Genomic DNA, 10,035 nt, shown 5'->3' with positions numbered 1-10,035 from the left:
CAGTACCAGCACTGCTGCGGCGTGAAGCCCGATCCATGTATCGCTGCGACGTGCACCTCGATCCATATATCTCGTCGACGGCGCTCACTAGGTGTGTGCAGACTCTGGGAGGGGCCCCTTATGGCCCAAGCGCAATATCAAGCCATATTGTGGCATCAAAATCTAGGCCCTAGGCCTCATATCAGTATTAGTATAACACTATTGCGGCGCGCAACCCGAACCCTTAGTATCCTCACATCTGGCCCTCGGCCATACTCAGTCCAGAAATCATATAAGCCCCTCAGGCATTAGTAAAATTAGTAGTCCTCAGCCCAAAATATCATTTACTTTATCATTTTAGTTTCAAAACCGAGTAAAAGTGGCTGAGTTGTAAAACAGTGGAAAACAGTACGACTGAGTTCAAGTAGTAGGTCAAAACAGTGAGGAAATAGTAATAGAAATCCCCGAAGGGTTCAAATAGTTGGCTCGAAGCCCAAATATGGCAATCAGTCCAAATAATCATGATAACAAATAAGTTTCAATCAAATACGCGGTAAAAACGTCAATCGGGACGGACCAAGTCACAATCCCTAATAGTAAACGACCCCACACTCATCATCAAGCGCGTGTCTCACCTTAATATAGCACTACGATGTGCGAATCTTGGGTTTCAAACCCTTAGGATATCATTTACAATCATTACTCACCTCGAACCGGCGAAATCTCTAGCTCGCGACGCCTTTTCCCCTCAAATCGGCCTCCACGCGCATCAAATCTATCCAAAATCAGAACGAATACATCACAATATGCTAAGGGAATAAAGCCCAAGCGAAAACAATCAATAACAGGCACAAATCCCAAAATTACCAAAACCCGAGCCCCGGACCCATTTCTCGAAACTCAATTTTTTTTACATCAACAGGTTCCTTATCCTTCTACGAGTTCATACATATCAAAAATTCTCAAATCCGACCTCAAATGGTCCTTCAAATCCCAATTTAAAAGTTTCAAAATCTCAAGCCCTAGTTCTTCCATTTTTTAGCCTAATTCCATGAATTTCTAGGTAAATTTCACAATAGAGTCACGTTTTAGGTTCAAAAATCTTACCTCCAATCAATTCTCCATGAATCCTCTTCAATTTCCCTCAATGAGCTCTCAAAATACTCAGCTATGGAGGAATAATGGCTCAAAATCACGGATAAAATGTCTTAAAACATTATGCCCAGGTCTGACCCTTCCTTCTTCGCGAACGCGGTCAACCTCTCGCGAACGCGTAGCACAAAATTGCATTGACCAACTTTTAATCTTCACGAACGTGACATGGCAGACGCGAACGCGATGCCTTACACAGCCCACTCATCGCGATCACGTCCTCAACCTTGCGAACGCGGTGCATCACTTCGCCAATCTACGAGAACGCGACCCAGTCTCACGCGAACGCTATGCCTACCGGTCCAGCCCTCCGCGAACGTGAAGTCTCTCTTGAGAACGCGAAGTCTAATCTCCTGGCCTTCCTCAATCCTTCTTCGCGAGCACGAGACTCCACTCGCGAACGCGAAGAGATAAATCTCTGCAACAGTTGAGCAGATTTTTCTGCAATTTCCGAACTTCAAAATGATTCGAATGACCACCCGAAACTTACTCGAGGCCCACGGGACCTCAACTAAAATCACCAACACATCCTAAAACCTCATTAAAACTTGTTCCAATCATCAAAACATCTCAAGCAACACCAAATCTGTCAATTCACATTGAATTCAAGCCTAAGTTTTCTAAAAACTTCCGAAGTACGCTTTCGATCAAAAACACAACCAACCACGTCCGAATGACCTGAAATTTTGCACACACCTCAAAAATGACATAGCGAAGCTACTGCAACTCTCGGAATTCCATTCCGACTCCCAGATCAAAATCTCACCTACAGATGGCAGCTGAACACTTAAACTGTTAAACAGTTAAACTGCAGATGCTAACTTGCACAACTGCAGTCTGCAGATGCTAAACACAGTGCAATAAAAACACAGTCCAACAAAAACAGTCTTAACACTTAAACACATGGCAACTGAACTGGCCAACTGCAACTGCAAGTCTACAACTGCAACAGTCTTAAGTCTTAAGTCGTAACAGTCTTAACACTTAAAGTCTTAAACAGTTAAACATACTGCAACAAAAACAGAGAGATCAATGTTTTCACTCTACTTTGCGAACTTCTCCGTTATCTTCTTTCACCACAAAGTATTCCCAAATATCGGAGCGTTGAGCAGTAGCACGGGGCATGATTGCACTTGAACCTAAAAAAAATATAAATCATAAGTTAGAATATTATAGTTTGATGATAATAAAACAAAACTACAAACTATTAAGTATATCATTATCACCAAACAAATAGAGTATTAAACTTACCACTCAAGATGCAAGTTGCAACTATACATCAAACAATGCTAGTAGTGCTTCCATTATTTTCCATATCTAAAGATAATACGACCAAATATGTCATACAAATGAAAAATCATGATATATTATTTTGAATTAAAATACACACAAAATATTAAAGCTTACCAAGATCAAGTTCCTCAAGATACTTCAAGTCTTCTTCAACACTAATAGGATTCTTCTCTTCTCTAATCCAATCTTGAACACAAATAAGAGCTTGCACATTTAGTAGTCAATGAACTCCTAAATGAATCAAGAATACGGCCACCAGTGCTAAACGCGCATTCCGACGCCACACTAGAAATTGGAATTGCCAACACATCACGAGCCAACTCCGAAAGAATAGGAAATCTAGGAGCATGTGTTTTCCACCAACTCAAGATATCAAATTCTTCACTAAAAGGCTCTTGTTCTTCACTAATGTATTTATCCAACTCCGATTTAGCACCCCCACTTCCATTGTCTTCCTTTTGTTTCTTTAAGCTAAGCTTAGTCCTAATTTTTGATGCACTTATAACACTCCCACTAGGTGTATTAGATGTGTTGTTAGATGAAGTAGAACTAGATGGAGATTGAGGACAAAATTCGGTTGAATACTTTTTTAGATACTCTTCAAACAAAGAATTCATATAAGCATACACCTCAGCATTTATTTTCTTCCCTTTTTCCTCCCCAAAAAGTTCTTCAAGTGCTCCCTCAACATATTCAAATTTGTTACGTGGATCCAAGACGGAAGCAATAAAAATCATTTTATTCATCTTTTCAGGCTCACCCCAATACTTCTTGAACTTTTCTTGCATTTGCTCAGCCATTTTTCTCAAATGGCCATCCTCACTAGCTAAACACATTTTCAAATGACAATAAAGTTCAGATATATCCTCAAAATGAGAATTACAAGTGACATAACGTGAACCTGAAACTTTTTAGTTAGCTTGTGAAATCTTGCAAGAAACTCTATCACATTCCTCACATTCACCCAATCATCAGATTCAAGAGGACCTGCATTACCACCATCTTCACAAAGATGAGAACATTGATATGCAGAAAATCCATCATAAAAAAGACACAACTTGTCAAAGGCTTTTTCAAAGTGTTGTGCTTTATCCAACATCAAATAGGTGGAATTACACCTGGTAGGAACATCCAAACACAACGTTTTGGTACATTCTACCTTTACATGTGCACAACACTGTTTAAACTTTAAGGTCCTTGCAGGCGAAGATCTCACATACCTCACAATATTTCTAACACGTGTCACAGAAGCATCAAGTTCTTTCAAACCATCTTGCACAATTAGATTTAGTATATGAGCCATGCATCTCACATGAAGATGTTTACCACTCATCATATTAGTTTTCCACATATCTAACTGTTTAGACAATTCTTTGACAGTGACATCATTTGAAGAAGCATTGTCCACAGTAATAGTGAAAACCTTGTCTAATTTCCATTCAAGCAAACAATCCCTAATAGCTTTAGCCATCTCTTCACCCTTATGACTAGTGATAGGGCAAAAATTAAGTATTCTTTTATGCAACTTCCAATCCCTATCAATGAAGTGGGCTGTCAAATACATATAATTTATTCTTTGTAATAAAGTCCAAGTGTCTGTTGTTAGGCAAATTTTTGGTTGTGCTTCTCTAAAAAAACTTTTTAGATTTTGCCTCAATTCACCGTAAACTTCATAACAATTCCTTGTTATTGTTCTACAAGAAGGAATACAAAATAGTGGTTGAGTTTTTCTCATAAACTTTTTAAAGCCTTCATTTTCTACAAAGCTAGATGGTAGTTCATCAGTAACTATCATCTCAATTAAGGCCCTCCTAACCAGTTTTTGATCAAATTTCCAAATTGATCCTTCATCATTTTGGCAAGATTGAAAATTTATCTTTGTTTGACTATTATCTTCTGCAATTTTAAGTGGGTATTCTTTGCATCTAAGCAAATGATTCTTCAATCCTGTTGTTCCATTCTTAGATGAATTAGCAGCATAAGCTTGTTTACAATATCGACACCGTGCTTTCCCAACCCCATTAACCTCAAATTTATCAAAATGGTTCCAAACGTCAGACCTAGGTTGCATTGCTTTCCTTTTCTTGGAATCTTCACTATCAATGGTGTTGGTGTTACTATCTACCGTAATAGGTAAACTTTCACTAGAACCAACATCACTTACTTTACTTGTATCTTCCATCTATACAAAATTAAACAAATATAAACATAAATTAACAATCAACAAATTAACTAATAACTACCTTGCTATCAATAACAATCAACAAATTAAGTACCTTGCTACCTTACAAAATTAAACAAATACAAACATAAATTCCCAGTAGTTCAAGTAGTTCATAGCCCAAAGTCAAAAAAAGTTTGAAGGTTTCAATGACTCTATTGTTCAACAAATGATCCTGGGTTAAAGAATAAGAGAGTGACTAAATCTTTTCTTGAAATTCTAGAAGCCAACATACTAGAAGATACTGTATTTCATGATTTTCAAAGAGAGCAGTCTGCTATTGTTAGTTGCTCATATGATATGGTAAAGTTCAAAAAATCAGACCTAAACAAGGTAATACAACCAAAAGAAAGAGTATGAACGTGATACAGATGATATTTTCCTACTAAAGGGAAAAGCTCGGAACATCAGTTCATTCAATCAGCAATACAATCAAAAGAAAGCGAAACAAACCTTTGAAATTGAAATTGAATCGAGCTCGGAACACTGGAACAGGACAGCAGCGTCTTCGACATTTCGTTTGCCCGGAATTTGTGAGGAGTGAGGAATCGAATCGAGCTGGAAATCGCCGCCTATAACCCTAAAATAGTTTGATGCAGAAAATCAGAAACTAAATCTCAAAAAAACCTCAGAGAGTAGTCGAGTACTGGGATGAGATCATGAGAATGAGATGAGACTTACAAAACTTACAAAAGTAGTGAAGTTAACCGGTGAAGATGAGATGAGACTCGAGCTCGAATGTCGACTGGTCGTAACTCGACTCGCAGACTGATATCCTAGAGTCGCAGTCGATTCTCGTCTTCTTCTTCTCGTTCTCGATGATATCTCCTAAGCACCGAAGGCTGAAGCAGTAAGCAAGCCCTAATACCCTATCTCGAACTCGAATTCTCGATGATATCTCCCAGCCCTAGTGTATTAACTGAGTCTGAGACTCTGAGTGTTGGACTGTTGGGTAATCGTCTAAGTCTAATCGATTATTTGATTAGGATTGGGCTTGGGTTGGGAGTTGGGGGAGATGGGCTTGGGTGGGAGTGGGACGCAGCTGGGCCTAGGTGTGGGCGTGTGGGCTGTGGATTTGGGGCTTTGGGCTATATGATATATTACCAAATTTCGCTATTTCGGTTTACCGAAATAGTTCAATTATAAAACCGAAAACCGAACCGAAATATCGAAATTCAAGTACTGAATTAGACCGAAATACCGAAACCGAAATACCAAATTAATTTGGTTCGGTTCGGAATTCGGTTTTTCGGATTTTATGCCCACCCCTACTACTGAGCTCAAGTAGTAGGTTAAAACAATGAGGAAATAGTGATAGAAATCCCCGAAGGGTTCAAATAGTTGGGTCGAAGACCAAATATGGCAATCAGTCCAAATAATCATGATAACAAATAAGTTTCAATCAAATACGCGGTAAAAGCGTCAATCGGGACGGACCAAGTCACAATCCCCAATAGTAAACGACCCCACGCTCATCATCAAGCACGTGTCTCACCTCAATATAGCACTAAGAATTGCGAATTTGGGGTTTTAAACCCTCAGGATATCATTTACAATCATTACTCACCTCGAACGGGCAAAATCTCTAGCTCACGACACCTTTGACCCTCAAATCGGCCTCCACGCACGTCGAATCTATCCAAAATCAGAACGAATACATCACAATATGCTAAGGGAACAAAGCCCAATCGAAAAAAATCAATAACGGGCACAAATCCCAAAATTACCAAAACCCGAGCCCAGGGCCCATTTCTCGAAACTCAATTTTTTTTACATCAACGGGTTCCTTATTCTTCCACGAGTTCATACATATCAAAAGTTCTAAAATTCGACCTCAAATGGTCCTTCAAATCCCAATTTAAAAGTTTGAAAATCCCATGCCCTAGTTCTTCCATATTTTAGCCTAATTCCATGAATTTCTAGGTAAATTTCACAATAGAATCACGTTTTAGGTTCAAAAATCTTACCTCAAATCAATTCTCCATGAATCCCTTTTCAATTTTCCTCAAAGAGCTCTCAAAATACTCAGCTATAGAGGAATAATGGCTCAAAATCTCGGATGAAATGTCTTAAAACATTCTGCCCAGGTCTGACCCTTCCTTCTTCGCGAACGTGGTCAACCTCTCGCGAATGCGTAGCACAAAATTGCATTGACCAACTTTTACTCTTCGCGAACGCGACATGGAACACGCGATCGCGATGCCTTACACAGCCCACTCATCGCGAACGCGTCCTCAACCTCGCGAACGCGGCGCATCACTTCGCCAATCTACGAGAATGCGACCCAATCTCACGCGAACGCGATGCCTACCGGTCCAGCCCTCCGCGAACACAAAGTCTCTCTTGCGAACGCAAAGGCTAATCTCATGGCCTTTCTCAATCCTTCTTCACGAACGCGAGACTCCACTGGCGAACGCGAAGAGATAAATCTCTGCAACTGCTGAGCAGATTTTTTTGCAATTTCCGAACTTCAAAATGATCCGAATGACCACCCGAAACTTACCCGAGGCCCACGGGACCTCAACTAAAAGCACCAACACATCCTAAACCTCATTCAAACTTTCTCCAATCATCAAAAAATCTCAAACAACACCAAATCCATCAATTCACATTGAATTCAAGCCTAAGTTTTCTAAAAACTTCCGAAATACGCTTTCGATAAAAAATGCAACCAAACCACGTCCGAATGACCTGAAAATTTGCACACACACCAAAATGACATAACGAAGCTATTGAAACTCTCAGAATTTCATTCCGACTCCCGGATCAAAATCTCACCTACCAACCGGAAATCGCCAAAATCTCAACTTCGCCAATTCAAGCCTAATTCTACTCCGGACCTCGAAAACCAATTCCGATCACACTCCTTAGTCATAAATCACCCAACGAAGCTAACCAAATCTTAAGAATTCCATTCCAAGCTCATATACAAATAAGTCAACTCTTAGTCAACCTTTCAAATTCAAAGCTTTCATCTGAGACTATTCTTTTAAATTCATTCCGATTTCCCTAAAAACCAAAACCAACGATCTACATCAGTCATAATACCTTACACAGGGCAAGTTATGCCCGAGAATTGGCGATCAAAGTGCAAAAGCTCAAAATGACCGGTCGGGTCGTTACACAACCGATGGGCCGCGACGGGCACCCGATACCTTACTCAACTGAGTACCAATGCAACGTATCTTTCTTATTACATCATCGTATACACGTGACATACGGGCCTAATAGGCCAACATGATCATTTATAAACTCAAAACATAGGCCGACAAGGCCGTATAATCTTTCACGTACACGACATATGTCCACAAACCTCTAAGAGTACATAAATATCATAAAGGTCGGGACAGAGTCCCGCCATACCAAACAATATACGTCTAAATCATACTAACCAAACACGCAACTCCGAAGCAAATGGAGCGCACCAACACCTTCCACTGAGTTGATAGCCTACTTGGAGGGCTCTCGACCTATCTATCTGGACCTGCGGGCATGAAATGCAGCATCCCCAGGCAAAAGGGACGTCAATACGAATAATGTACCGAGTATGTAAGGCACATAAATAACTACATTACAGACATGGAGGACATATAGAGTAAATGACTCCACCTGTAAGTCTGGATAACTTTGTAAATCATGAAATAATTATAGTATCATGCATATGTGCATGAATGTCATGTCGTGCATAAGTACATATTTCATAACATCATCAGCCTCTGAGGGTATCCTATCATATCATCTCGGCCACCGTGGGCAAAATCATCATCGTATACCAGCTGATCAGGTGGCGGTGCGTGTATAACGCCATAACCTTTCCCATATCCCATATACATATATATGCATACATATTACCATTTTCCTTTGAGTAATATCATAAAGTAAACTCTTTTCAACTCTCGTATTTTTCTGAAACCCATGAATAGATGGTAAAATATTATGACATATAAAAATTCAAGAACATAGATATCTCTAATACTTCTATGAATAGAGTCATTCATGGAATTTGTGCATTTGCACGTTTCGTTCGTATCGTATGGATCATGCTAAAAGAAAGAAGGGATAGCCTTAACTTACCCGGAGTAGGGAAAAATCCGTATAACATTCTTGGAGAAGATTGCACCGTACTCCTTTAGAACCGCAAAATCTCACATTACAACTCCGACCATTGTAAATCACGTATGCAATCGCTCTTAAACGTAAACCTTGTTATATGACAGAGAGAACGTAAATTCCTCAGATTGGTTACTGACTTTTGGTTGATTTAAATGATCATCTTTTTCACCTTGCATCTATCATAGCATGCATCTTTAGGATTTGACTGCATCTGAACTACCACACCTATTCAATGGAATTTTTCAACTCTACTACTTGCTAGGGGTAAATTTCCTCTTAAGTTTTTGGAATTTTTGATTATCTCCTGTATTTGGTTGACGTTTCATACATCTGTATATGCTGAATTCTTGATGGGGAAGTGGATAAGGTATTTGACTTCATACCTTATAAAACTAGATAATATAATAAAGGGAATGTAATCCTTGTATGTGGTCTAATAATGTGACACCTTTCTTTACATCATGAGTCACTTGGTGGCTTTATTAGCTATTTTATGGGCTGCCACGTGGGGAACTTTGTCCCCACTTATTAATTACCCACAAATCTTTATTTACATGGTTAATCTTTCATTAAATCAATAATTAACCAATTACCCACATAATTAAGAATTATCTCAAATTACTTAGAATACTACTCCTTTTTAATACACAAAACTAATATGGTCACGTGGTACCTTGTATGGTACTAGTCCGTAAATATCAGATATTAATGTTCAGTTGGTATTATCCTAATATGCCAAACTTTAACGAAATTCATTTTCTTCGACTTGCTTCCCATCTCACCTTCACGAATTTACTAATCACTTGTGAAATAGCACAATCCTTATAATTTTCAAATAATCTTTTACTTGGACTGATGTCAATTACCTTACGACAATTTTCACGTACAATACTTCAGGGTGCAACATTGTCGTAACTTAATACTGCGAAGCATGATATCGACGTAATATTGCGGGGCGTAATACTAATAGGACTACCTTAGGTCTCCTAGATGAAATGTCTGCAACCGACCTCTTGATCAATCACTACCAGCTCCAAAATCTGCACATAGAGTGCAGAGTGTAGTATCAGTACAACCGACCCTATTAACTGGTAAGTGTCGAACCTAAACTCGACGAGGTAGTGACGATACTACGGCGGGGCAGTTACAATATAACCTGCATATGATGCATAATGATACAGAAAGAAGAGTGGACAAATGAATAGTAACTTGCAAGGAAAGAATACAACACTCTGGTATCTCATTAGTAGCTAGCTATAACCAATCCTTAACTGTAA

The 10,035-nt window shown here is 39.2% G+C and overlaps 1 long non-coding RNA gene across 1 annotated transcript; it reads right to left on the bottom strand.

Moving 5' to 3' along the window:
- Positions 1–2,146: 2,146 nt before the first annotated feature.
- On the bottom strand, positions 2,147–5,362 carry LOC138889006 (uncharacterized). The gene is made up of 3 exons (XR_011406549.1): positions 5,336–5,362; positions 5,099–5,225; positions 2,147–2,270 (listed from the first exon to the last, which is right to left on the bottom strand). It is a non-coding gene; the product is annotated as an uncharacterized lncRNA (long non-coding RNA).
- Positions 5,363–10,035: the final 4,673 nt, after the last annotated feature.

This window comes from Nicotiana sylvestris, chromosome 4 (assembly GCF_000393655.2).
Source record: "Nicotiana sylvestris chromosome 4, ASM39365v2, whole genome shotgun sequence".
NCBI classification, from domain to species: Eukaryota; Viridiplantae; Streptophyta; class Magnoliopsida; order Solanales; family Solanaceae; genus Nicotiana; species Nicotiana sylvestris.
Note: the sequence above shows the minus strand (reverse complement) of the source record. Positions and strands in the feature narration are given on the sequence as shown.